Source organism: Triturus cristatus, chromosome 1_2, assembly GCF_964204655.1.
Source record: "Triturus cristatus chromosome 1_2, aTriCri1.1, whole genome shotgun sequence".
Lineage (NCBI taxonomy): Eukaryota > Metazoa > Chordata > Amphibia > Caudata > Salamandridae > Triturus > Triturus cristatus.
In genome coordinates this window covers 1,114,075,375-1,114,103,173 of record NC_140580.1, presented here as the reverse complement: position 1 = coordinate 1,114,103,173, position 27,799 = coordinate 1,114,075,375, and the positions used below count along the sequence as shown (strand labels likewise).

The 27,799-nt window shown below is 47.1% G+C and overlaps 1 protein-coding gene and 1 long non-coding RNA gene across 6 annotated transcripts in view; one reads left to right on the top strand and one right to left on the bottom strand.

Annotated features, from left to right (window-relative positions):
• The window catches only part of LOC146868780 (uncharacterized), a 62,286-nt gene extending 61,207 nt beyond the window's left edge, over nt 1-1,079 (bottom strand). The window contains exon 1 of one of the 2 annotated variants that reach the window (XR_014964084.1): nt 694-1,079. This is a non-coding gene — a long non-coding RNA (uncharacterized LOC146868780). The remainder of the gene's footprint in view (nt 1-693) is intronic. The other variant, XR_014964078.1, reaches the window with a different exon arrangement.
• The window catches only part of NR6A1 (nuclear receptor subfamily 6 group A member 1), a 927,754-nt gene that overhangs the window by 260,494 nt on the left and 639,461 nt on the right, over nt 1-27,799 (top strand). The gene's annotated exons all lie outside the window — the stretch shown is intronic.

Below are 27,799 nucleotides of genomic sequence, written 5' to 3'. Positions count from 1 at the left end.
AAAATGGCTGTCACTTCTTCATTGCTTCTCCTGTGAGGGAATCCAGCCGCCGGGGGACCCCTCCCTCCCACGGGCGAGGGTGCCCACCCCCCCTTCTCTCTGCAGCTGGGCTGACCTGTGCACCCCTCCCCCACCCCCGGCCTATCGACCGACCTGTCTGGGATTTTTTTTTTGTCTCCCGCCTTTTGTGTGCATGTCTGGCTGGCTCCCTACCCCTCCCCCCTCAGTCTGTGTAAGGGACCCCCACCCCCTAACCAGGCCACTGTCGGCACCTCTCAGACACATAGCTGGCTGCTAACTTTCTGAACAGGTTTCTATTCCTAAAATCCATTTTAAAGCCCCCTCCTCCCGGTATAAAGCTCGCAGACAGTGTACAGACACGACTCCCGGACAAGTTTATATCCCTATGACAAGAAATTGACGTTTTTTCACCTTTCTCGTGCAAAAATCCGATAGTTTTTTTTAGAGAGTGAGAACATATTTTTATACAGATGAATTGGTGTATTTTCTAAACGTCCCATCGAAACACACATAGGTTGCCCCCTAATAAACTGCACCCTCGTTTCTGCCCCTGTCCATAGAACAAAGAAACACGTGCCCCTTCGGGAACCCAACCACCCATGCCAGGCTCCGAGCCCAGGGACCGTCCTTTTGGGGAGGTTGGAGAGTAAAATTAAATCATGCAGTCCTTACCCTGTGAGAAGAGGAAATGCCCTGCCCGGCCCCATCTTTGTCCAGAGGGAAGAGGGGAAAACAAGTTGACGCTGCGGCAGGAAGTGAAGAAGAAGCCGCCCTGATGCAGCGGTATGAAGCGCGCTTCAAGGCGCGAGGTGCAGCGCTGGCACAGAGGGCACTGCCGGGGTGTGGGTGCTGCCTGTGCCAGCCGGCTCCAGCGCCCCTGCAGCCTGCCTGCTTCTCTTCCATTGAACTATATATGACCCGGCTGATGGACGGGGCACCGGCAGTCATGTGCAGGGCTGGGGCCGCGTCCATTCGCTGCCCGCCTCCATGGGCAGGGCCCTGGCAGCCCCCTCCCCCGCCTCCTCCCTCCATCCCTCGGCGGGCTCGGCGCAGGCTGCCTGTTTGGGTGTCTGGCCGCCTTCAGCTTTATGGAAATGGCTGTAATTTAAAGTTGTCGCCCCCCATCCATTCCCTCCTCTCCCAGACTGCAAACACAAACACCTGTGTGGGGAGGGGCCGTCTGGGAGGAGGGGGCAGGCGGGGGGGAGCTGCCCTGACTTGCCTTCTCTCTGCATCTGGGCAGGCTGAGTGTAAGAGAAAACTCCCGGGCTTTGAAGAGACTCTTCTAATGGTATGTCCGGCCTGAAGCAGAATGCATGGCGGCACGTGACGTGCCAGTCAGCGCCAAAGGATGCGATGGGGACTTAGAAATACCTCTGTGATTTTAAATCTGCCTCGCTCGTGGCCACAGACTACAGAGTATCACAACTTCTTGAGGTCCGGGAGACTCCTCGTGTGCGCTTGTGAAGTGTTTTGCTACACATAGTTACATAGTTCTGTTCCTGAGCACTTCAGTTTTCTAGGCGCCATCTAAGCTTCTATGGTACTCGTTGATAGGAGCCAGGGAGGCCTCTGGCCAGTATATTTGATTGTGTGTTGCTACCGCTGAGATGCGAGTCACACTGGGGAGTGGCCGGGGAGGTTCAATCGACTGGTGTATTCCTAAGCGATGGATTCGATGAATTTTGCCATTTATATGAACTCCTGATATATTTTGTTAACTGGTCCTTTTTCAAGTTTAATAACCCAGCAGCTTCTTTTGATTGGTGGAAATAACACCGCCCAAATTTCTCTTATGTGAATAGAATTATCTTGTATTTAATTAATCTGAAATGTAAATACCCGACCTCAGCCTCTATTTGGGTGTTGTGTTAACTTATTGATCTGCACACCCAATATTTGCTTCAATAGATGGTATTGACCCGAGATGTCACCTTTGTAGTAATTGACGACGCATTTTAGGAAGTATGTAAGCCAGGCGCAAGGAGACATCTAGGCTGGTTTCTGGGAAATGCGCGTTCACTGTTGATGGTGTCTGTGGATTCCAAGCCTCACTAAAGTACCACGCCTGGAGCATGTCAGTTTGGGGTGCTTGCGCATCCACAATGCTCACCTCCTTACCCGAGACGAAACCACTGTATCCAGTCTCTGCACCTGCAGGTCAGATACTCTTCGGTGCCTTTGCCTTTTCAAGGTGTACCGTTGAGTCTGGGAAAAGTCAACCGTAACCACACCACACCCCAAAGGCTCATTTGTAAAGCAACCACACAAGTCCTACACACAGAGCAGAACACCCAAGGCCTCCTAGCCCAGGACCACTCCGGCCAAGTCTCTGATGGAACCCCAGGAGCGCGTGGACGGCACCCACCTGCAGATAGCAGACCACGTGCTATGGACCTGCCAAGAACATAGCATTACTGAAACCGCTCAAGAGCCTGTGGTAGCCGCTGCTGTGTGCACGCCCAGGGGTATCCCCATCCTCCATCCATGGCCCATGCAGCCTTCCCCAGGGCTCCACGAGGAGTGCTTGGTGGTGGTGGTCTGCGGTGGGAGTGGTGTGAGTGCAGTGTGGTGTATTACTGGCTTTAGGTGGTGAACTTCCTCAGGTTTAAAATGCTCATTTCATCAAAAAATTCACCCCCTGTAGGAGTCAAATATTTCCACGACGTTGAAGCAATTGACTATGGTTTTCAAAAGTGATGTCGTTACCAAAATGCTGCTTTAATTGCATGGGGTCTTACATTTTAAATCGGTAATAAATTATTTCTTTTGACAGGGCTTGATAGAATCACGGTGAAGGGTGATTACATTATTGGGCAATCTGTCACTCCCAGACTTCGCAAAATGATGATTTCTGTCACCCAACCTTGGACTCGCGCCAATATCGTGACCTAAAAAGGGTGACGCTCGGTATGCAATGTGAAGTTTCTTTCAGTATGTGATGCTCACATGTCGCTTGCAACTCTCCGAGGAAGTACAGATATGATGATCGTATTTTGAGTTATGCGGTAGACCCTGTGTAAATGGCCCCCAGCCACAACCGTGCACAAATATGTATGAGTCGGTCGCAACCGTGGATAAAATACTGCATTGAGTGAAAGCGCACATTGTTTGCAAATAGCAGGCTTTAATATTTTTTTTAAAAAAAGAGAGTGAAGGAAAAAGAGGGGAAACAAATTTGATGGTAAAAGCATATGACCATGTCAAAAGAATAGAGTGAGGATAGAATTGCAAAGGAATTGCATAGGACTATCGATCTACAAGAATAACCAATCTAAAATATCGACTATCACTATATGGTCAATGTAAATATATGCAGGTAAATATAGGTTTGTTATTGTTAACTCCATATCTATGTGCCTTGTAACTTGGGATAGAAAAAAAAAATATATATATAAAGTATAATGTATAGAGGGAGAGAACGAGTGGGTCACAGTTCATTGTTTGGTAGTTAAGAACAGTAAATTAATACCTATGTATACTTGCCGTGACGAGACGGGGGTAGTCTTTTTGTGCAGGTCGATGTGAAAAACGTGATGTTTCCGCTAGTACTGGTATGGTGATGGCCATAATAACAGCGCATAAATGAAGCTGGGGAGCGGAGCATTTCATCGCAAAAGCACAGAGCGGAAAGTACGGGCTCGCCGTTCAAGGAGGCATCCTTAAAGATACGTTTTTCCTTCCCATTTGCATCATTTAAAAATAAATAGCGACTTCGAGAAGGGCTAAGGGCATAAGCTAATGGAATGTTTTACAAAAGTATTTAGTAAAATTAAAATAGGGAAGAGAGGGAGATGTAATTGCAGATTATGGCCCAATGAAGGGAGCGTGCAACTGTGCAACGGTTCGAAGTTGTAACTGCAGAGGAAGGGGTCAGTAATATCTGGTACATTTTTGGTGTTGAAGATAAAATAGGCAGTAGGGTTGCAGACCAAAAGGAAGGAGTGAAAAAAAGGAAACATTGTATCCGAACACTTTAAAATGGTTACAGATTGGAGTGGTTTTTGAGAGGGATAAGTAGTTATGTTCAAAGTATTAAGTCTGCTTTATAAAGTGAGGTATGTTGTCCAACATTAGAAAGCTTCGAATGGATACACTTGCCTCAGCATGGCCGGGACTGTCTTCTTGTTTAGATGTATGCAGTAGAAGCCATGTTAAAGCGACACCAGAAAATAAAGTGTGTAAAATGAAAAACTCCCAAGACGAGGGATTTCTAACCTCAAGGGGCACAGTTTTCACGTAGCAAAAATAAATGCAAACCAGTGAGGGTTATATCTGCACTCATCTGGCACTGGTGCCACCTACCTCAGAAATGGGCGAGGCTGGGAGATCTTTTGGAACCCAAGACCCGTAAAAGGCTGCAGAACTCCACAGCTCTGGACCTCGTTGTGAATGCTTGGGGAAACCAGCACAGGTCAGAAATGATTGTGCTACAAAGAGTATTGCCTGGTATATCTTCGGGCCGCTGTGTGCTCTCCTGTTTGCGGGTTGGCACGTATGCCCTGATTTGCAGCAAGGGTCATTTTCCAGCGTGCTGTGGCACCGCCCGTAATTGTGCAGCATCTGGGGGAGGGTAGCGCTCATCTGCTCGCCTGAAACCCTGGATCCTAAGGGTTTATCTCTCTGGGCTGTGGCAAAAGTAGGTCATTGCGCAGCCCTGGAGTCGCCTGACATTTTGCTTGACGCACAAAAGGATTTTCATCCATGCTTCGTTTGTGGCGAGGGCGACGGACAGGAGACCATGACAATTTCAATGTTTGAACAGGAGATGCTGAACGTAATATGGTGTGATTAAGTGTTGCTTGGCGCACTGTCATCGGTGATGGAGTAAGCTCAGTAGAGCAATCCTTTCCTAACACCACACTACCAAAGACAGTCATCGCACCATCATGTCACGATTCTCGTCCCACCCCGGCTACCACACATTGTTCACTGGTGGCCGTTAAAAAGCCTTCATTAATGGTACCAGAGGACTGCATGCCATCAGGGATACCAGGATTCAGGGCTGGGCTTTCATGTACCAACCTCATGCAGTCCGCCTCAGAAGCGTTCTCGTGACTGGACTCACTTGAACCAGTTGGGCGGATGACCATCAAGATTTAGAGAAGGAGAACCTGGGCTTCAAGGTTTTGCCTCTGTTAACATGAAGTCATCTTGTAACCCTGGTTTTAGTCATCGATGAACCAGGCAACATTGATATAAAGATACACTCATTTATGTGAAATGAAGAGAGAGAATCTATAAATAGTGGACCAAAAGATATTTGGCTTTGTCAATGCTTGTTTTGCTCTGTCATAGTTTTTGGAAAATGTTACTCTTGAGGAAGCTGACATGCCCTCTTCAATCTAAACAAAAACATTGGCTTTTAGGTCTGAAAAAGCTTACTTTGTCATAGTAGTCCCTGGCATTTAAGGGAACTACTTTGTGTGTGGATGTGCATCGTGTGAAAGGGTTCAATGCCATCACTGAAAATTAAGTCAGAAAATGACAGAAGTTGGTTGTGTCATTTCCTCATTCTGCATGCTACAGTAGGTGACTGACAAACTTACTGACCAATGGATGGAGGACTGACTGAAAGCCTTTATTAGTACATATATTATACTTATAGTTTTTATAAAATAAAAAGGGGTCATGCCAAGCCTAAAAAGAAGCCAGAAAACGGGGGTGGAAACTGTGAGCAATAGATTAAATAAATAGATTTTTACCTTGTTGTTTCCCCAAGCCCTTCCTTTAAACAATATACGTGATGACTAGCTGAGGTGAAATAGGCCATCCATTCTCCATGGTCACTTATGGGGGTGGCGAAGGGATACTGTAACTCGGCTGCCCTGTTGGCATTTTTCCCCCAACCCAAACTTTCAATCAGTGAAAACAAAAACACCTGTCACTAATCACCCAGTGATACACCTATTCTTTTTTTGCTCTTTGTGGACATTCACTCTCAAAGATGCATAATTCAGGTGATCTCTTACGATGCTGGTAAGTTGTTACTCCTGCCAGCAGTATTGGCTTTCAAGTCGGGGGCTGTGAACTTGAAAAGTTTTTCTTTCATAAACATTTGTAATTTTTGCTATATATTACATGTACTACCTTTAGTTCGAAAATGTCCTGCATTTGCTTTTCACACTAAAGTTGTGATTTGGCTCCCCTAAAATTGTTTCGTTAAAAAATTTGCAAACGGGGGAGGAGCCTAGCGCGCAACCAAGATGGCCGCGTAGGTGCGAGGCTCCCGAGGACCTCCACGACCTCCTACATCTATCCTGTCTTCATCCTGATTTGATTGAGGTGACTTTGTTTGTGAACCTGAGCCGAGGTGGTGCCCGTTTTCCGTTTTCGAATCGGACCCCGGGTGCCGTGATGGGCTTCGCTTGAAGTTTGCGGCCTGCTTCTCCTCTGACCCCGGACTTGAGTTGAGGGGCGATCCAGTGGTGAAGTGAATAACAATGGCGGTACGAGCCTGGCGGGGCGCGCACCCCACACTTTCACTTTCGCTTTCGAGCCCTCTCGCCATCATCGCAAGTGGGATCTTGGCTCTTTTGCGGAGTGTGGTGGTTGGCTCACTGGGGGACCCTGCCTACTCTGCGGGGACCCGTTCCGCCTTCCTGAGGCGACCTCTGGGGTCTTCGGCCTCGATTGTTCGCCCTCCGCCGCTGGACTCGTGGGTGCACGGATTACAGGGCGATGGCGACGAGGCAGGATGGAGAGAGGCTGAAGGCCAAATCGGCCCGGCGTGGTGCCTCTACCCAGGCCAACGTTATGGATCGCTACACCCTGCCGAAAGGTTCTCCCGGCGTGTCGCATAAGTCTCCGGAGCGGCCCGCGGATGCCCCGGATTTGCCAACGGACCTGACCTTGCAGGATATTATGGGTGCCATAGCGGAGATGAAGACCTCGGTGGGTCAACAGTTTGACACCCTGGCGCACAAACTTGACGCGGTTCTCATCGATGTCAACCTTGTTAGGGCTGATCTTTCCAAGACAAATGATAGGGTTGACCCTTTGGCCCTCACCGCGTCGGGCCTCACGACTGAGGTGGCTGCCCTCCAAACGGAGGTACGTCGGCTCCGGCAGGCCAGTGCTCTCACGGATCGGCGACTGGAGGATTCCGAGAGTAGGGCCCGGAGGAACAACGTCCGCATTATCGGAGTGCCTGAGGGATTGGAGGATTCGGCTGCGGATCTCTTTGTGGAGGACTTGATTTCCAATCGTCTGATGCCTCGGGGATTGAGCAAATTCTTCGCGGTGGAGAGGGCCCATAGAGTTCCTGGTGGCAAGCCGAAGGTCGGAGCTCCTCCGCGGCCTCTTATTGCACGTATCTTCAATTTTCGGGATAGAGATGTGATTTTACAAGCCTCTAGAGTGCAGGGGCCGCTTAAGCTAGAGAACGTTGAGGTGAACTTCTATCCTGACTTCACGCAAGCGGTCCAGAAGCAGAGGCTGGGTTTCATGGGCGTCAAACGGCGGCTTCGAGACATGAACTTGAAGTACGCCATGCTTTTCCCGGCCAGGCTGCGGGTGGAATCCGAGGGTCGTTCTCATTTCTTTGACCGTCCGGAGGCGGCGGGGGATTGGTTGGACACTTTGCCTAGGGGACATGATCGAGAGGGGCTGGGGGCCGCGAGTAGAGAATGCCCACCGGACCGGGCCTAATGTATTGACACTGGGGCTACTTCCTGATGATGTCACTTCTTTGTTGGGCTCAGGGTTCCTTGACTGTTGTGCTTTGTTCTCCCTCGCTTGGAGGTTGTGGTGTGTCTTGAGGGGGTTCTCTTTCCTCCTCCAGGGGGTCTTTTTGTAGTTTAGTTCATGCAAGGGCGACAGGCACACTGCAAGTTGGGGGGGCTGTTTGGGCTCATGCAGGGGTGCAGGGTGGGGGGAGTTTTGTTTGGAATGTTGGGTTGGGGTTGGGTATTGTTTGTTCGTACCACAAGGCAGGATTATTGTTGTTTCATACTTAAAGTGCTCTCTGGGAGGGTGGTGATTGGAGCTGGTTGTGATGGGGGGTAGGGGACTGAGACTTCTTTCCTGGAATGTTAACGGACTGGGGGACAGGATACAACAGGGGGTGGTCCTGCAGTTTTTAAAACGAATCTCACCCGATATCGTGTTTCTGCAGGAAACACACCTCATTGGTAATTCCTTCCGTGCTATGAATAGGCGGGGCTATCGCCTTCTGGCTCATTCGGGCTTCACCTCTGGTTCGAGGGGTGTAGGGCATAATGGTTAAAACCTCGCTCCCGCTGGAGGTTGACGAGGTGCTCCATGATGACAGGGGGCGCTACACTGCACTTGTGGGCAGATGGGAGGGTAAAGTGATTGTTTTGGTTTCTATTTATGTCCCGCCGCGTTTGCAGACGACTACTTTTGCCGACTTGGGGCGCCTTCTTCTTGGGCTACCAGAGGGGATTCTAGTGGTTGGAGGGGACTTTAATGCTGTGGTTTCCGGAGCCGAGGATCGATACCTCCCCAGGGACCTCCCCCGGGCCCAAACTTGGTTGTCTGGACTCTTGGACACCCTGGGATTGGTGGATTGTTGGCGGCTAAAACACCCTGCACAGACACAGTACACTTTCCACTCCGGGGCCCATGGTAGTCTCTCAAGACTGGACTATGTTCTTATGCCAGCGGCCCAGGCGGGGAGGATCGGGGAGGTGCGACATCTTGCCCGGGGTATTTCAGACCACTCCCCGCTTCTGTTACACTTCGATATTGTCCTGGGGTGGAGGGGAGGGTGGTCCCGATCAACTCCTGGTACCTGCGTAATCCCACAATTCGTGCAGATTTGATTAAATCCCTTGAGCAATATTTTGAAGATAATGTGGGATCGGTCTCGTCTGCTGTTTCTCTTTGGGAGGCGTTCAAAACGGTACTCCGGGGGGAAGCCCTGTCCCTCATTTCCCATTCCAAGAGGCGCGAGCGGGAGGAGGTGACTCGTATTGAGTCTGAAATTACTGAGTTGGAGGGCGACCTGGATCATGGTGTCACGGAAGACAAATTGCATGCTCTCAGACTCAAACAAGCAGACTACAAGGCCCTGGTCACTGAAGCGGCCAAGGGCATGAGTAGGGAGCAACAGGGGCGACTGTATGATATGGGTGATAAGGCTGGAAAACTGATTGCGTGATTGGATAAAAAGGAGAGAGCGAGTCGAGTTGTGCCGCTGGTTGAGAGAGTGGATGGTGTGTGTGTTACTGATCCCGAGGAAATTGTTGATTGCTTTGCAGAGTATTTCCGCGGGGTGTACTCCCCGGTCTCTTCTCGCCCGGAAGAGGATTCCCGCGTCCTGCTTAAAGATATTGGGTTGCCTTCCCTTTCGGAGGAGGATAAATTGTTGATGGACGCGACTACGACTACGACGTCTGAGGAGATCGCCCTGGCCATACGCTCAGTCGCTTCTGGCAAGGCCATGGGTCCTAATGGCCTTCCCATTGAATTGTACAAGTTGCGGCCGGATACATTAGCGCCGCATCTTCGTGATATGTTTCTTGCGGCTCGGGCGGCGGGTTCTCTCCCGCTGGACCAGCGTCTAGCCACCATCGTGGTTATTCATAAGGAGGGGAGGCCGCGGGATCGAGTCACGTCCTACAGGCCCATTTCGCTTTTGAATGCGGAACCGAAAATCCTTGCTAAGGTGCTGGCTAATCGACTGGTTGGCATGGTGTGCGATCTGATCCATCAGGATCAGTCCGGTTTTATTCCTCATCGCAACACCGCGCTTAACCTGCGGCGTCTGCATGGGGTGCTCGCGAGGGTTCCGTTCATACGTGAGCCAGCCATTTTGGCGTCCCTGGACGCCACTATGGCGTTTGATACGCTTGAGTGGCCATATATTTGGGCGACGCTGGAGAAGTTTGGGTTTGGCCCGGGATTCATCGGTTGGGTGAAATTGCTGTATTCTAGACCGCTGGCGCAGGTTGTGGTGAATGGTAGAGTGTCGGCTCCCTTCGAATTGGGCAGGGGCACGCGTCAGGGTTGTCCGCTGTCGCCTCTCCTCTTTGCGCTCGCTTTGGAGCCCCTGGCGGAGTGGCTGCGGTGGCACCCTTCGATTCGTGGTCTCCGATGGACCCCAGAGTATGAGGACCGAGTCTCTCTCTACGCGGACGATATTCTTTTGTATCTCGCTTCCCCGCGTGAATCGTTGATTGTGTTGGTGGATGTATTGTCCTCCTTTGGCCGTAACTCCGGCCTAGTCATCAACTGGGCTAAGTCCTGTGTTTATGTTCTTGTCGGAGAGGCTCCTATCCTCCCGCGGAGTTGCCCTGTCCAGGTCGCTCACCAGGGATTCAAGTATCTGGGAATTTTTATTACCCTGGACTCAGCGGCCCGATACACAGAGAATTTACTCCCCCCTCTCCAATGTTTGAAGGCGGATGTGGCGCGTTGGCGGCGTTTGCCGCTCTCGCCGCTTGGCCGGGCGGCGCTGTTTAAGATGATGTCGTTGCCGCGGTTTTTATACGCCTTACAAAACACAATGGATGTCGTGCCGGCTAGCTATTTTAGGGAGGTGGAGGGTCTGCAGCGCCAACTGTTCTGGGATGGGAGGCCGCGGATCGCCCTAGCGAAGCTGACGCTCCCGTGGTACGACGGGGGGGTCGCCCTCCCCGATATTAAACGTTATTATTGGGCCTCCCAGCTGGCAGCGATAAATTACGGGCTTTATGGGCCTGCCCTTAATCCGGCTTATGAGATGGACAAATTGTTGTTGCCGGGTGGCGACTACAATAGGGCGCTCTACTCCAGGTCGCTCGACGCGCGTTTGACGGGTCCGACACGGGTCGCGGTCCGCGTGTGGCACGCGGCAAACTCGGCGATGGGGTGGAAGGATCGGTTGACCCGGGCGACGCCATTGTATGCTTCCGAGCGATTGGGTTGTTTGTGGACGACGAAAGGCTTTGAGAAGTGGGACACGATTGGCATTAGCAGGGTAGGGGATCTCTGGACGAAAGGGGGATTTAAAATGTTTGATGTGCTGAAAGCGGAGTACCAGTTACATGACAGGGAGTACTTTCGGTATGCGCAGGTTCGTCATGCGTTGTTCTCCGTATTCCCGGAGGTCGCGTCCATCCCGGAGTGCTCCCCATTGGAAGATAGAGTACTAGATGGGTATGTGCCGGATAGCACTATCTCATTGATCTATAAAAAGCTCGTCAATGATCGCTCGGGGATGCTGGCCGCCCTTCGTGAGGCATGGGTCGCTGATGGATTGGAGCTGGATGACGAGGATTGGGTGTCTGCGGTGGCCTCCCCGAAAGAGGTGGCCATACCGGCCCGCCTTCGGTTCGTCCAGCTCAAGATACTCCACAGGGTGTATGTTACGGGTCCTGGCCTGATGCGTATGGGATATGCGGTGGATGGGATGTGTAAGCGTGGGTGTGGTATGATTGGGACCTTCCTCCATGTTTTGTGGGAATGTCCGGAGGTGACTCGGTTCTGGCGTGGCGTGCATGCAGTATTGCAGGCGGTCACGCATGTGGCGTTGTTCCCCGAGGCGAGGAGGTGTTTGTTGAATGTTTGGGAGCCGACTAATTACACGGTGGTGCAAACGTGGTGGGTGACATTGGGATATATGGTGGCCAAGCGTGACATAGCACAATTGTGGGGCTCCCAGAGGTCACCCACGATTTCGGTGTGGAAGGAAAATATGGATTGGTGTAAGTTCCGAGAAAAGACTGTGTATGTGGCGAGAGGCAAGCCTGGGAAATGGGTAAAGGTGTGGGGCCCCTGGAACTCCTATCGTGGCGGGATTTGCGCCCCGCCCCTAACGCGTGACTCTGCTGAGACCCTGTCTCCCTAGTCTGCGCATTCCCATGATTCTGTGTTATCGGGATAACTTTGTCTCTGCCCCCTGCCCTTCCCCCCCCTCCTTCCATTGTAGTTTGGTAGGCCCCTCCCGAGGGGAGCGCATAATGTCATCTGGACTTTTGCCGCCTTGTGGGTTTGTTTTTTGTGTTTTTCATTTAAAATGAAGCCGTCATTTGGGATGTCAAGGCCTATAGCCGCAAATGATATTTCGGATCCTTGGGACTTACACTGCTTGCTGCTTGTGTTTATACCTATATGTTTATGACCTTATTGTTTACTAGCGGCCGGCCCGGAGGTTGTAGGCCCATACCTGTATATCTATTGAAATTTGTAATAAAGGTTTCAAAAAAAAAAAAAAAAAAAATTTGCAAACATCCATTCAGTTATGAGAAAAATCTTTTTAAAGTGAAGTTATTCAAAAATGGCGTATCTTTTAAATTTTTTTTTTTTAGTATGAACTCTCGTGTGGGCATATTTTTCCATTTATTTCGAAAAACTATGCTAGGACATAGATTTGGGAACAGGGGAAAGATTAGTCGGTGATCGATATCTATGTCAGACTTTGCCCATGTAATAAAAATCCACATTTTTAACCACAGGTACATCATGCCCACCGTTGATCCTGACTCTCTGTTTCTTGGGCACCACAGACGCGGGAAAGTAAAGTATCACAAACAAAGTAATGTAATTAACAAGCATTGAAAATGCAATAGGTCTCGCCTTTGATTAAGTTAAAGCCATTTGCTTTGCTAATGGTATTGTATAGCAAAGCAAATGGCGTTAACTTAATAAAAGGCGAGACCTATTGCATTTTCAATGCTTGTTTGTTTTAGAATTCTTGGACTTGTAGTCCTGGTTTTATCCTGGACACAAGACTTACGTCCCTGATCTTCCTGGACAGTGCCGGTGTTCAAAGGTCTGTCCCAGTGTTCCTACACTTCTGTTGATTTCTCAATACATGTCCCAGTTTTTAGGAAAAGGGTCAGGTCACCCTGCAAAGCAGAATTTAAACTATGCTCTCTTTTCAGGCGCCTAGAAGTCTTTTTTTTGTTTCCCAATCCTTTATTAAATAGGTTTTCCTAAAAATCCAGAAACAATTAATAACTGTCATATATCAATTCAAAAACAGAAAATAATTATTGTGAACAAAATATACAATAGAAATAAGAAAAACAAAGGAGAGTAACGAAGAAGATAAAAAAAAAGACGAAAAAAAGGAAAGAAGAACTCCAAAAAACAAAATTCAATACCAATGTCTTAAACAATCTACGTTTCTGCTAGGCATCACAGGAGGAGGTCGCTGCCTGTTTCCAGAAGAGAGACATGGTGGGGAGGAGGAGGGGGGGGGGCAAGGTGGAGGTCCTGCTATTGCTATATGTACATATAGGCTAATAAGTGTGTGTGTGTGTGTGTGTGTGTGTGCACAATATTTACCAAGCTAAGATAGATATATATATACACACACACATACGCACGCATATAAATATACACACACATTTACAAGGCTGCGCAAAAAAGAGGCTGGCCAGATATACAAGAAAAACTGAAGGCAACTTTCATGCCTGCCCTGTTCCGGTTATGCTTCTCCAAATCTGGTCACACTAATAAAACTACAAGTCCCAGAATTGTAAGAAAAAAACCAAGACTGGCAGATTTAATCAGGCATGGACCTGAGCAACTTGGCAGCTATGCTACCCATCTGCATTGTATGAGCTGATCTTATTTGCATTCTCTCGATTATGCATTCCACGGCCACTTTCATGAGGGTGCTAAGTTTTATATTTCTAGTTCAACCATCGACTGGGCGTTACCTTTGAGTAGGCGTACTCATGAATGCCGGCTGGGTTAAGGCTCGCCGGGCTCATTGTCCAGGGGCCACCTGAAGAGGGTAGCGCAAACAGCAGGGGTCTGTCTCTACACGGGCCTTCGACGCCCATTTAAAACACTTGGTGCAGCGTATGGCTTTACACATTTCTGCTGGATGGCTGCCTAGACACAGTCCAAGCGCCTAGACTGGGTGCCCTGTGCGGCTTCGTCCTGGATTAGCACAGGCTGCAGGAATCCCCTGTGCAGCCGGGAGCCAGGCACCCGAGACGGAACTCGCCGCATGGGACCTCTGACAGGAGCAGCTCTAACAAGCAATGCTCGCGAGAAGCCTCGCGCCAGCTTCCTCAGCACTGTCTGGGAAAGCGAAAGCACGCCGCCATGCAAGCGTAGGGACAAAAAAATGTGCGCGTGTGTGCACAAAGATGGTGTCGGGCTGTCCACATGCGTGTGCATTTATTTGTCCCTACGCGTGCATGTTTAGCTGTGCGTGCGGCGAGAGCAGCCATGTTTGTCCATTTGGACGCACATTCATTCAGCTTTGGCTGAATCGATTACAAAAGGTCCTCTCCATGGCGGAGAGCAACGCATGCGCTGCTTTCGCCAGGCGAGACCTAAAACAGTAAAGGGCAGCCGTCCTGCTAGAATGGAATGAAAAGTGACAGGAAATAATTCACAATATTGAGGATAAAGAGTATAAAAAAACTATACTTTACATTTGTATATGTTATAAACTCCAAGAAACAAGATGTTCTAATGAGGGCAGGCAGTAAAGCTCTGAACACGCCTCTTCGCTTTGGGTTTGCACCTCCCGTCTCCTCGGATTCTGGACGTCTGTCTGTCTCCTGACTGCCCCCGAGTGCAGAATGCTGCTGTGCAGGGGGGTGCTCTGGGCACCTGGCTCCTGTTCTAGGCCTCTAAGCTGCTTGTAATAAGAACACAGTCTGTCCCCACGTGGATGCATAAGGACTCTGCTGGGCCTGTTAATAGCCTGGTTTTGGCTTCTAGAGCGAAATCAGACGCAGCATCGGATCGGTTGTTGCAATGGTCTTTGCAACCGGTTTTGCTCCACAGTATTTTCTCTTAAAGCACGGGTTTTACAGCGTTTTCTCTTAATGCACGCATTTTGCCCCACAGCGTTTTCTCTCAATGCAAGGATTTGCTCCACACCATTTTCTCTCAATGCACGGGTTTGCCCCACACCATTGCCCCACAACATTTTCTCTCAATGCACAGGCTTACCCCACAGCAATTTCTCTCAATGCACGGGCTTGCCCCACAGCATTTTCTCTTAATGCACAGGCTTGCCCCACAGCATTTTATCTCAATGCACATGCTTGCCCCACAGCATTTTCTCTCAATGCACGGGTTTGCCCCACAACATTTTCTCTCGATGCACGGGTTTGCCCCACAGCCTTTTCTCTCAATGCACAGGCTTGCCCCACAGCATTTTCTCTCAATGCACGGGTTTGCCCAACAGCATTTTCTCTCAATGCACAGGCTTGTCCCACAGCATTTTCTCTCGATGCACGGGTTTGCCCCACAGCATTTTCTCTCAATGCACAGGCTTGCCCCACAGCATTTTCTCTCAATGCACAGGTTTGCCCCACAGCATTTTCTCTCAATGCACAGGTTTGTCCCACACCCTTTTCTCCTAAAGCACTGATTTACCTGAATAATATATGGTAGTTGGACTTGGAGAAAGTAGTGAGTTACAAAAAGGAAACGCAATGATTGGATTTGTGCGAAACACGTGCTTGTGCAGACGGGGTAAACAGTCTATGTGGTCAGTTTTACAATTACCACAGTTATAAGAATGGGTGCATTAATGAAAGACAAAAAAGATAGGAAAACTCTATCAATCTGTGAACCTGAGGGTGCTAAAAAGAGTGAACGAATATCACTTTGCCCTGCGGAGGACCAGATGTGCCTTCTGTAGATCAGCAATGGTTACTCACCTCAAGCTGGTCCAATGATAGGACATTTCCGTAGCTCACAATACTCTGGAAGGACATCCTTACAGTGAAGACAAGCATTGGCAAGGCCAATAGGTCTGGCTTTGAAGGAATTTTGTATGGTAATGTGAAGCTTTACGAGTAGATGGCGTGGGGTTAGATATGTATTTGTGTGGAAACAGACGTGTCGAATCGTATTGGTGAAATCCATGTAGGTTAATGACTGCCCTCCTATCCGTGCTGCAGATAAAATACAATCAATTATCTAGTTAACTAAAAAACTTTAATAACATTGCAATATCATACGTGTGCCCCTGAACGTTCAAGCATCAGAATAAATGAAGAAAATGATTAAGATGTTTGGAGGACAAGCTAATTTTAGGGGAAGCACAAAACGTCTGCACAATCAGCACACATACTCCTGGGTCCCAACATATGGGTGGAGCCAACGCCCGTCTCCTGGCGATTCTTGCATAATTGTCTGGTGACAGCTATGCTGCCAAACCAGGCCATAAAAAGCTGGATTCTCCCTCCCTGAGAATGGGAAAGGCATTGTACTGCTAAATGTCAGCACTTGGAATCTCACATCACTTGCAATTTCACAGGCCAGCCATTAAACAACAGCAGGTCTTGCCCATGTTGCATACCCTCGTCAACGGGTACGGGTAATAACGTCTTGTCTTTTGATAGCAGTGATTTGCTTGAGCCGTAAAAGCGAAATCTCCATCTTACCTGAAGAAGCACATCTCTGTAAGGTACACGTGTATGTGTGCTTGCGATAGAAGCTAGAAACTCGCCGCACTCTGACCAGAAGCCAGTGACGTGTCCACATAATGGGGTCATATCTAAGGCACATTGTGGAAACTGAAAGGCACCTTCGTCTGGAGCATCAGTAGTCTGAGGAGTGAGCGCCCCGTCATAGACCGCCTTGTAGTAGTCCAACTTGGCTGCCACAATCTAGTACTAATGTCCAAGTGAGCTTCTAAAAGAATTGTGCGGCATTCTGAAGTTTCTGATGTGGTGCAGGCACAAAGAAACCACAAAAATGAAACTTACCTGATGATAACTTACTTACTGAATGGGTCTATTTTGGCTTTCTCTGAACAGTTCTATGCAGATTTAACACCATGCTCGAGGTGGGTTTCCCATATATCTGTGGGTGATTGTTAATGTGAACTATGCTACGTGTAAAGCCATAGGAATCTATACAGCAATATGCGGGAAAACAAAGCTGGGATGATTTTATGAGTGATGTTATCAGTGATATTGTAAATGATGTCAAGAATATGTCATATCTGAGGTAGGTTAGAAGCAGTGCATGATGGGGGTGCAAGTTATAGTTAAGAGCTGCTAACTATAACTGAATTTCGGGGGTTTTATTTAGCTCAACACGTTAATGTTAACTATGACAAATTCACCTAACTATAACATTACTTTAACATTTGTTTTTTTCAGTGAATTTCTAGGTTTTAAAAAAAAGTAAATTAATTACTTTTGTCAGTGTAAGTATATTAGAATGATTTTAAAATCTATGTTGTGCTGTGACATTTCTTTTAAGAATTTTTTTTTTATTGTAACAAGTCAGGATATTCACAGTTTGCAAAGTCTTTGTAAAATGGGTATGAGTAGTAAACAGATAAATATTCAATGGAAATTGTTTGCTCAGTTGTTGTAATTCTGATATTAAGACACGTCACCTGCAATCTTTTTTTGAGGTGTCATAACTGTCGCAATGACGGGTGTGAGCAGTAGTATGTGTGTAGAGGGACTGGCTTCTCTGCTGAGACCTCTCTCTTTAATGACGGGTGTGCGTAGTAGGGTGTGTAAAGGGACTGGCCTCTCCTTTGAGACCTTGCACTCAGATAACGGGTGTGCGTAGTAGATTGTATGGATGGACTAGTCTCTCTTTTAAGACCTCTCCCTCAGATGACGGCTGTGCATAGTAGGATGTGGGGAGGGAGCGCCCTTTCCTTTTAGACCTCTGTCAGATGGCTGGTGTGTGTAGTGAGGTGTGGGGAGTGACTTCCCTCTCCTTTTAGAACTCTCTCTCAGAAGACAAGTGTGCATAGTAGGGTGTGTAGATGGACCGCTTCTCTGCTAAGACCTTCTGCTGTAATAATGGGCGTGTGCAGTAGGAGTAGGGTGTGGGGAGGGACAGGCCTCTACTTTCAGACCTCTCTTTTAAATGACGGGTGTGCGTAGTAGGGTGTGTGGAGGGGCAGGCCTCTCTGCTGAGACCTCTCTCTGTAATGATGGGCATGCATAGTAGGGTGTTGCGAGGGCCGGGCCTCTCCTTTCACACCTCTCTCTGACATTATTGATGCAAAAACTGTGCATGGCGGGGGCACAACAGATAGTATATCTGTCATGTCACCCACATTTGATGGTTGTTAAAAAACTAAATCCCTCTGTATATTTTAATGAGGCATCCCACTTTTTAATCCTTGGGCACCCTCCAGAAAATACTTTGTACTCTATTAAGCTAAACAGGATCACCCTCTTAAAGATTTCACATGGCGTGCAATGTTTGTATTTGCCACTGATAAAACACCGTCTATTTGGCTTTATGGACAACCCTCCGAAATTTGCCAAAATACACTACACACATTCTCGAGGTTAGGAAACTGGCATATAACTTTATAGCCATGCTTAGAAACCCAGAGTAAGTTAAGCCACCTCCAAGTGGGTCACCCCTCCTTTCCACGTTATTCAGCAATCTACAATGCTTAAAAATCTTCAGCAAAGTACTGAAAATAAACATTCATACCTTATAAACATCTCTGTTACATCGTAATCTGTCTAGGGCAAGTGTGCTCATTTGAACACCTAACTGTAACCTCTTGATATATATATATATATATATATATATATATATATATATATATATATATATATATATATATATATATATATATATATATATATATATATATATATTCACTGAAAAAACCATAGGTTTCACACACGTTATAGTTAGGAATTAGCATTTAAAAAACCTTGCAAATTTACTTAAAAAACCATAGGTTTCACACATGTTATAGTTAGGTGGATATTTCACTCGTAGAAAACCAATGAAATTCCCCCGTTATAGTTAGTTCAGATAACTATAACTCGCGTGCCCGCAATCCACTGCTCATGACGTCACATATTACATCACTCATGACATGGTCAGTGGCATCACTGATGACATCATCCTTGTGATAGAGTGGCGGTCGCGCGAGTTATAGTTATCTGAACTAACTATAACGGGGGAATTTCATTGGTTTTTTACGAGCGAAATATCCACCTAACTATAACGTGTGAAACCTATGGTTTTTTCAGTGAATTTGTACGGTTTTTTAAATGCTAATTTATTTATGTATTATTACTTTTTTTATATATTTATTTTACAATAAACTACGTATTATATTTTTTTTACCCCCGCGATTTAAAAAAAAATAAAAAAAAATTCTGCATTCGGGGTCCTTCAGGGACCCCCTGACAAATGCTAGAGGGTCAGGAACTCTCTACCCTGCCCCCTTTTCACGTTCGCCACCTTCCTTTTTCACTCTCGCACTGAAAACAAACAAAATGGTGGCTGACACTTCCTGATTTCGACCGATTCGAACGTTGACTAACATGTAACCACCAATCAGAATTACGCTCGCGCACGTTAGGGTGCTCGCACGGCGCGCGCACGGTGCGCTCACCCTGCGCGCGTATAGATATTGATATGCTTTTAAATGCTATTTTCTCAGGAAATACTGAACAGATTTACACCAGACCTGCAAAAGGCACTTCCTTGACCTTATGGCTACCTCTCTGCCAAATTTCAAGTAATTCTGTTCAGCCGTTCGGGCTGTAGCTGCGTCTAAAGGTCCTATGGAAAAATGCATGGGGAAAACGCGTTTTGGGACCCCCCTTTTTTTCTCGGCCCCCGCTTGACGAATCACCCCGAGACTTTCAGGGTAGGAGCTGAATGGAGCGCCCCATAAGTTTTGAAAAGTTCGCGAGGATTCGTCAACCGGCGCCAAAGTTATTCAAAATAGAAATTTGAGATTTCCTAGGGAAACACGGTCCTAATTATAACTATCTACTGGCGACCGCCAGTAGATAATATATAATCATATTGCCCAGTAGCGGTTGCGACTGGGTAGTTATACTTGGGTCTGTGTTTCTTCTGACAAAGTGCTTTTGGGTTTGCTAACAACTATGGCACCGTTTGATGAATCTTCAAAAAACGTAAAAAAATATAAACTTCATCCACCTCAGCTCCTTGTTGGAATGTTTTGCATTGAGAAAAAAAAGGGGGGGGGGTTGAAACCCAAAATTCCAACTTATTTTCCTTAGACATTTAGGCAGTGATACCTCAAGCACTGCTGAACTGAATTACACCAAATTTGGCAGGAAGCCAGATCTTGGTCGAGAAAACGTGTTTTTTTGTAATTTGGTGCACATCCGTTCAGTAGAATTTATTGATATTAGGATACAAAAATATTTGTATACCTGGACAGTTGGTTTCAAGAGACACTTGGAAGAGTTCCTCGCACCCAATTAAAAGAAATAGAGCCTTTTGATTGGCCCATGGGGCTTTTTTTCCCACCTCCCTGAGCGTGTTAAGACCTGAGGACCCCATACCCCACAGACTCAGAGTCAGCGCAGGTAAGGAAACATATGTTTGCTCCTCTCTGGTGGGAGCATTTTTAAATCTCCCACAGGATGGGAGCAAACATGCCTTCCCTGGCTGCAGGTGGGCTGGCAGAGAAGGCATGTCTGCTCTCAGTCAGTGGGATCTTTAAAAATACTCCATTCAGTGGGAGTAGTCTTCTGTAGGAACACGGGCAGGGAAGCACAAATTGCCCCTGCCCGGCGAGAGCATGCAGAAATAGTTGCTCCCACTGGGCGCGAGCAATGCCTGCTCCCACAGTATACAGGAAGCCGGCTGACGCTGTGGGGCCCTGGGGCTCCCCTGCAGCCCCATACTTGCTGATTGGGGTACCCTCAGAGTACGGGGTACATGGGGCCATTATGGGCTTAGGGATGGGATTCACACACCATTTCCCCTTTATTGTTGTGTTCAGTACTGTGGAATAGGGACTCCAAGGGCCTTTTGAAGCTAAGCGAGAGGGCTGCTGGACACCATCCCCATTTAATTTGCAAGTCGGAGCCCATAGATGGGATAAGTGGGCCCTATTAAGCCTTTGGGTGAGGTGCAATGTCGCCCTCTCCCCTTAGAAATAGAGTTCGGCCCCAGGGATGGAGTCCACATGGCCTATTGAAACTCGGGGAAGGGGGCCAAATGCCACTTTCCCCTTGTTAATAAAATTTGGCCCCGGGGAATAGGGTTCCTGGGGTCTATTAAGGCTTGAGGAGTGGGACCATGCACCCCCTCCCTTAATAATATATTTTTGGGGCCTTGGGAAATTGGTTCTCTGGGATCAATAGGGGCTTGAGGAGGGAGCTGTGCAAACTCCCCCTCCCATTTTGTAAAACAAAGGTCCTCTGGGGCCAAGAGTGGCTTGAGGAGGGGGGCTGCACGAGCCTCTCCCCCCGGAGAGGAGTTGGCTGCTTGCAGGGGTTGGACATACACCCTGGTCAACACCGCACCTCGCACAGCCGAAGTCCATGCACAGCATGGGGTTGCCTGACTGTGAGGGGTTAGCCTCAGGCCCTGCGGCCTGCCCAAGGCCATGCAAGGCGGGAGATTGGCTTCATGTGCGTTAATAAAATATTTCTTTAAGTTAAAAACAAATCCTAGAAATTCACTGGAAAAAAAACGACGTTTCTTTGATAACAAGATATGGCGGGGAGCGAGTTATAGTTACCTTTGGGCGCAAGTTATAATTCCTTGAGATAACTATAGCTGGTGAATTTCATTGCATTTTAAATGTTTGTTTGCACTGAAATTTTCACCAAACTATTATGTCATTTTAACCTTTGTTTTTTTCAATGAATATATATATATATATCATGATAGCACCTGAATACAGATGATGTTTTGCCTGGTGGCAGGGTTGAGATTGTGCCAGTGAGAAAAGAAAAGCTGCCTCTTTGTCAAAGCAGAAAACCAGGATCAGCTTGGAGGTCCCAGAGGCTTCTTTGCGCTTTACTGCTAGGTATGCAGCCAGTGACACGGGTCACTGCTGCGGATGATTTGTGTGACGTGCAGATCTGCTTGGCAGGTCTGTGGAGGCTTTGCTGCAAACCATTGCATCTATATGCAGCCTTTGCCAGATTAAAGTTCAGTTCAGTCATATAAGCACACTGGCTTGTGTTTTTAACAGTAGCTCGGTATGCATTACTTACATTCATACATGTCAGTGTTTTTAGGTCGGTTTTGCTTGACAGTGCAGCTTTTGGACCTATTGTCCCCAGTCACAAAGAAGCGCTTTAGCTGTGCCCAGAGTATTGCTTTCTCATCGCCTGCTACTGGCTGTTTGGGGCATCAATCTGCTTGCTATGGAGTGCTTGCACTGCACTGAGAGATTGACTATTTTAAATCACAAAAGCACACTAAATCATCCCATATACAATTCTTTATTCCATTGCTGTACCCTATGGAGAATGGTACCACCTTTATGTTGCAATCAGGAATGCAAACCAGACCTTTTGGCTTTGCCAATGCTTGTGTTTATGTAACCATAACATCAATTTCTCTTTACTGCTGTGTTGCCTTTGGTTTTGAGCCAAATGCTGTCTTAAGCAGAAAAAGATACTGTGTTAAATTGAAAGATGTGATTCTTAGATGGAAATGTTGTTTGTCTTTCATTGAGCCATATCGGTCCTTTAGCCTCACCAAGTCTGTGAAGATTAGACCAATATATAACTTATACACAGGGCCGACTTTAGGGTGGTGCAGCCGCCCTGGGCGCGGACCTGGAGCAGTGGCAGCTCTTCTGCTAAGGTGGAGGAGCATCGCCCCACTGCTCTCAGAGCAGGAGAAAGGAAAACATCAAATGATAACCGGGTTATTATCATTTTATTTTTCACTGTGGGGCTTGGCTAGGGTGGGTGGGGCCACAGGGGAAGGAGTGGTGGCACATTCTAAGTGCGCATGACTGTATGGCCGGCCCTCTTGGGCACACTTCGCATGTTCCCCACCATTATACAGCCTAGTGAGTCCAAACCACGGCGCTCAGACCAATGACAACGCTGCATTGCAGTGTTGTGATTGGCTTAGGGGAGGGAGCCTGTGTACTTCCTGCTTCCGCCGAAACTGTGGAGAAGGCAGCATAAGAAGGGAGGAAGCTGGGGAGAGACGGCGGCTAGTAAAAGGGAAGTGTTTTTTTGGGAGTTTTTTTGTCCACCCGCCCCACCCCGCCTCACCATCCCCGTTCCCTGACAGCTGCCACTGACCTCAGGGAGTGCGCTGTGTTCAGCAATAACTTAAAAGCACCTGCTGCAGAGTTCCTTCTGCGTCCAGCTTTCAGGCAGCAATAAAAATGTCAAGAGAACCCTTGTGATTGATGTTCCTGCTAGCAAGAGAGATCAGAGTTTTGTCTAGTGGCAGTTTTGACTGGCCATAAAGTAGCACGGAGGGTTAATATGCATGCTGCAAAGAACAGATCTGTGTTTTATGTGGATAGCAGAGTGGATTAGTAAAGGCAGCCTTTACCAGTGCTTTAAAACAAATGAAATGTATTTGAGAGAGGGGCTATGGATTCACGAGGGGCCCCTCCACCCTGAGGGAATGTAATGAGGGAACCTGAGGAGGAGGTCATTTGTGGGGGGGTGGGTGAAAAAAGATTGTCGCACCGGGTGTCAACAGCGCCAAAGCTGGCCCTGCTTATAGACGTTTGTATGAGGTACTGTTGGATTGGGAATGTACGCCTACAAATATAATGTTGAATATTTGACAACAAATGTACTATGGAACTTTCTTCTGTGGGACTCCTGTTGTCAATTTTGCCAGCAATTCCAAAGTCTGTGTAGACGCCATCCTGGAGTGTCACAGGACCTTTCTACTGACAGCTGTTTCTGCACACATTGTAAGGACAATCGCGGGTAATTCTATTCACCTCCGGTGACAAGAGCACAGTTATGGACAAGATCGCTTCTTCTTTTGATCAATACATTTGAACCCCTGTCTAGCATATATCGTTCAAGGCAGTGACGGCTCGCCGAGGGAGTGCTGCGGGAGAGGGGCAGGGGGGGGGGGGGGGGAGTAGAGTCCGACATACCACAGACAGGAGTAAGGCAAGCAATTAAATAAATAAAACAATTTACCTTGCGCGCGCTGCATTGCCAACTCGGCGAAGCAGTGCACGCAAGGTAAATTGTTTTATTTATTTAATTACTTACCTTACTCCTGTCCCTCGTGTGTCGGACTCTACATACCCTCCCGCCCTGCCCCTCCCCGCCCCACCCCAGCACCCCACATGCACTCCCTTGGCGAGCCGCCACTGGTTCAAGGCTTTTCTCTGATGAGAGGTGGAATTGAGCTTTCATCCATTGCAAAGTTCTATCATTTAAAGGAAATGCTACCCACCCCGTGATGGTGGTGGTTGCTTGGACGTCACGCAGCGGTGCACCTTTTGACGTTCTTTCTGCGGGAGCTCAGTTTGTAAACCTTCTGAGGCTGTGCTGCTGCTAGGCTGAATCTGGCCCTCAGCAGATGAATATTAATATTTCATCTCATGATTCTTTCATCTTTCTGTAGTGCTTTTCCAGGTTATTTTGATTCCGTACATCTTACGGTTTAGGGTGATGTGAGTCTTTTCTTCGGTTTAAAGTACTCTCTCTCTCTGGAGGGCTTCTGTTAGCAGGTCGAACCCCATACCTAATTGACTGCTTCCTTCTCCTGAGGATGGGTAATGTGCTGGTTGGAACAGGAGCAATAATGCATTTCTTTGAGAGTTTTGTAAAGCGTTGGCGGGCAGTGTTGCCTCAGCCTGCTCAGTGCACCTTCTTCGAGGTGCAGAACAGCAGATGATCTCTCAACACGCCCGATACCCCGGTGAGTATTCAGGACCCTTTAAACATTGTGCTCCTGTGAGGAGCTCGTTTAATGATGACCGATGAGTATAGTAGGAGCTGCAGGGTCGGTGGAGTGGGCGGTAGGGCACAGTCCCCCATGACCCTCAGGGTTTTCCTTTCATAGTTCTTCTCTGCCTCCTATACTTTTAAATCTGACATGCTTTTTACCTCTCCCTGAAGATTCTGATGTGATTTTAAGATCGGATCTGAATAATGTTATGGTGTGCTCGGCAGCACACTGTGAGTGTCTTCCTGACATCAGTCTTCTTAGTATAAACTGGACAGGCTCGGTAGGGATGCAGGATTGTGAGTGGGGTTGTAGAGACGTGTCAGACTTTGCAGGAGGCATGGGTCTCCATCACTGAAAGCTCTGTGTAAAGTCCATGTGAGACGTCTCAACATATGAAGTCAAGTCCCTGCAAACAGTCACACCAGTTACAATCTAGATACAATTCCTTATATGGTATGGTATCTTAGGTTATGTTAGGAATTTATAGAGCACTTCAACATCCTGGAGGTCCCTTGGCTCTATTTCTTATTGTTAGGAGAACAGAGAAACATTATTAGAGTGAGAAAAAAGTATGTCTTGAGGTGTTTCTGTAAACAGGGTTAGCTGAAATTGATTTAAGTTCTGTAGGAGATCTGTTTCATGTCATGGATGCCAAAACTGAGAAGGATTTGGCACCTAAGAGGACATTTTTGGAAATGGGCTACTACCAGAGGGTTAGTGCAAGATGATCGTAAGGACCAAACATGCATTTATTTGTTTAATTTGGATTTGGTGAAAAACACAGGTGAAAGGACCATGCAAACATGTGTACAAGACAGACCGTTTTGAAAATAATTATTTTATGATGGGCAGCCAGTGAAGATAAGCAGACTAGGTTTAGCTGATACATAATAAGGTGCAAGAGAGCATAGCGTGGCTGCTTGGCTTCGAATTATTTGGAGATTGTGTGTTTGGTGTTTTACTGATTTCTAAATAGAGGGAGATACACTATTCAAGACTGAAGCCAAATAGTCTCTGAGATACTAGATTTTCTTGCAAATCGAGATTTTCACGTCACATTAAAATTCAGCCTGGTGGTCTTATCAGGACTTCTAGATCTCACTGTTGTAAGTCATCCAGAGATGATTACTTTGATAACCTCTGTATTCATCTTGCAAAGATGTATTGAGCAGTCAATTCATGGAAATGTGCTCATCACCAGGGAATGGTTGGTGAATGGAGGAAATGCTTCTCCAGTAAGTCAACAGCCTATAGAAAAGGGAAGAAACATTCTACCAGAGAGGCTTGATTCAGCTGGATCAGAAATGTCTTTTCTGTCTCATTTTGCTGATGAAGTAAAATGAAATGCATTTGTACATCTGTTTTTTTAATTTTGTATAACTAGTCCAGTTGAAGAGCATTTATTTTAATTAAGAAGCCTCATCTTTATCTTCATTTACCTGGGGTTATTTATTGCGAAAAGGTTTACAATGGCCCCTTGGATATGGAAAAGGACAACTGAAACTGGTGATTTTCTGCATGACGTTTTGGTCTAAACTTCAACATTTACATGTTTCCTAAATTTCTCATGGTTCTGTCTTGCTGGCATGCAGCAGAATCGAGATTTCCAGAAGACAAGACTCGACCGAAAGGAACCAACCTCCCTGTCTAACTTCTGATAAGAATGTGACATACACCGAAGACTGTCTCACCAAGTGTAGCTGGAACATAACACTAGAATGAACAGTTGTAAATGTACCTCGTTAAGTTGATCTTTAATGTACAAACCATGCTATCAAAGCTGCACACGTGCTGTTGAACAGAGATGTACAAGTAAATGGGCATCGCCATTCTGTGCTTCCGCAGTTTCATCATCCCTAGAACAGGAAGCCCAGATATGTTCTTCATGATGTCTAGCCTTGATGATGCCAGACTGTAAGCTAGCCCTGTTGTTGCCACATCTGTAACCAGAGAGTGCTTGCAGGGGTCTGAGAAGGATGCTAATCAGGTTATGAGGCATCAACCCGAAAAAACACACCTTAAACTGGACAATGACTGGGCAGCTGTTAAACATTGAATTAAAGGGTCTTTGCGACCAGGATTAGAATTCATGTGAGGTGACCAGCAGTTAGCTGGAACTCTCTTCCTATCCACATCAGGACTAATCCCTCCTTCACGATCTTCAAGAGACAACTAAAAGAACTTCTCCTCAACCGCCATCTCTATGCATCTGGCCAATGACCTCGATCTTTTTGGGCACCAAATCACAAATGATACTCGCTGTACTGTTTTGTTTATGTTTTCTATTCATTTATGTTGTAAAGCGCTCTGATACCCCTGGGTCTTGTAAGCGCTATATAAAACTCCGAAAATAAAATAAAAAAATAAATAAAAGTTAGCAGTTTTCCGTCCTATTTTGCACTCGTTATCTCTGTTTTAAGGAATATGAGTAATACAATTGTGGCCAACTCAGACTTTGTCACAGGAACACCACTTTGCCACAGATGAACCCAGACGTCTGTCACGCTGTGACAGGATCTGTGTGGCAGTGCTTATTCAATGATGAGATTCGAAAATCAGTAATGGAGAAACTGAATAAGGTACTTTGGAGACAATTATGTATATTAAATTCCTAGAGCGATAATGAATACGGCATGCTGAACTTTAATGACCTTAATAAAACGTGAAAATGTTAGGGAGATCAAGGGTGTACCTCAATAGTGGCAGACGTTAGCCATTGACTGACCTCAAATGTTTGTGCCTAACTGATGATTCTGATACAGGTTGACGCCACCATCACTGATCCACATCCGCAAGTCATTTAGCAGTGACGATTCTGTCCCTCAGGCCAGGGGAAATCCCACCTGACATGTATTAAAGAGTGATCTTTAATGAATCGTAAGTGAGATACAGCCGCCAGTCACAAACTAAAATCCAATGTACAGCAGGTCAGACATTTGTCGGTCAATGGCCGGTCTGCTCCGTTACAGCGGTGATCACATGTGTTATGAGTCGGCGGGGTCCCTAAGCGCCTGAAGCCTTGAAAGCAGGGACTGCAGATTTAAAACCTCGACCTAAGGTGACCACGGAAAGGAGCTCTTTGAACTCCTAGGCGGAGGGCTGGGTGGGAGAGATTAATTGAAGACGGGGATGATTGAGGCTCCACTCTGCTTCTATATCTGTTTTTTGTTTTTTTAGCTTCTGAACCCACCAAATTTAAAATTATGCTTAGTTTGTTGCTTGGTTTCTAATA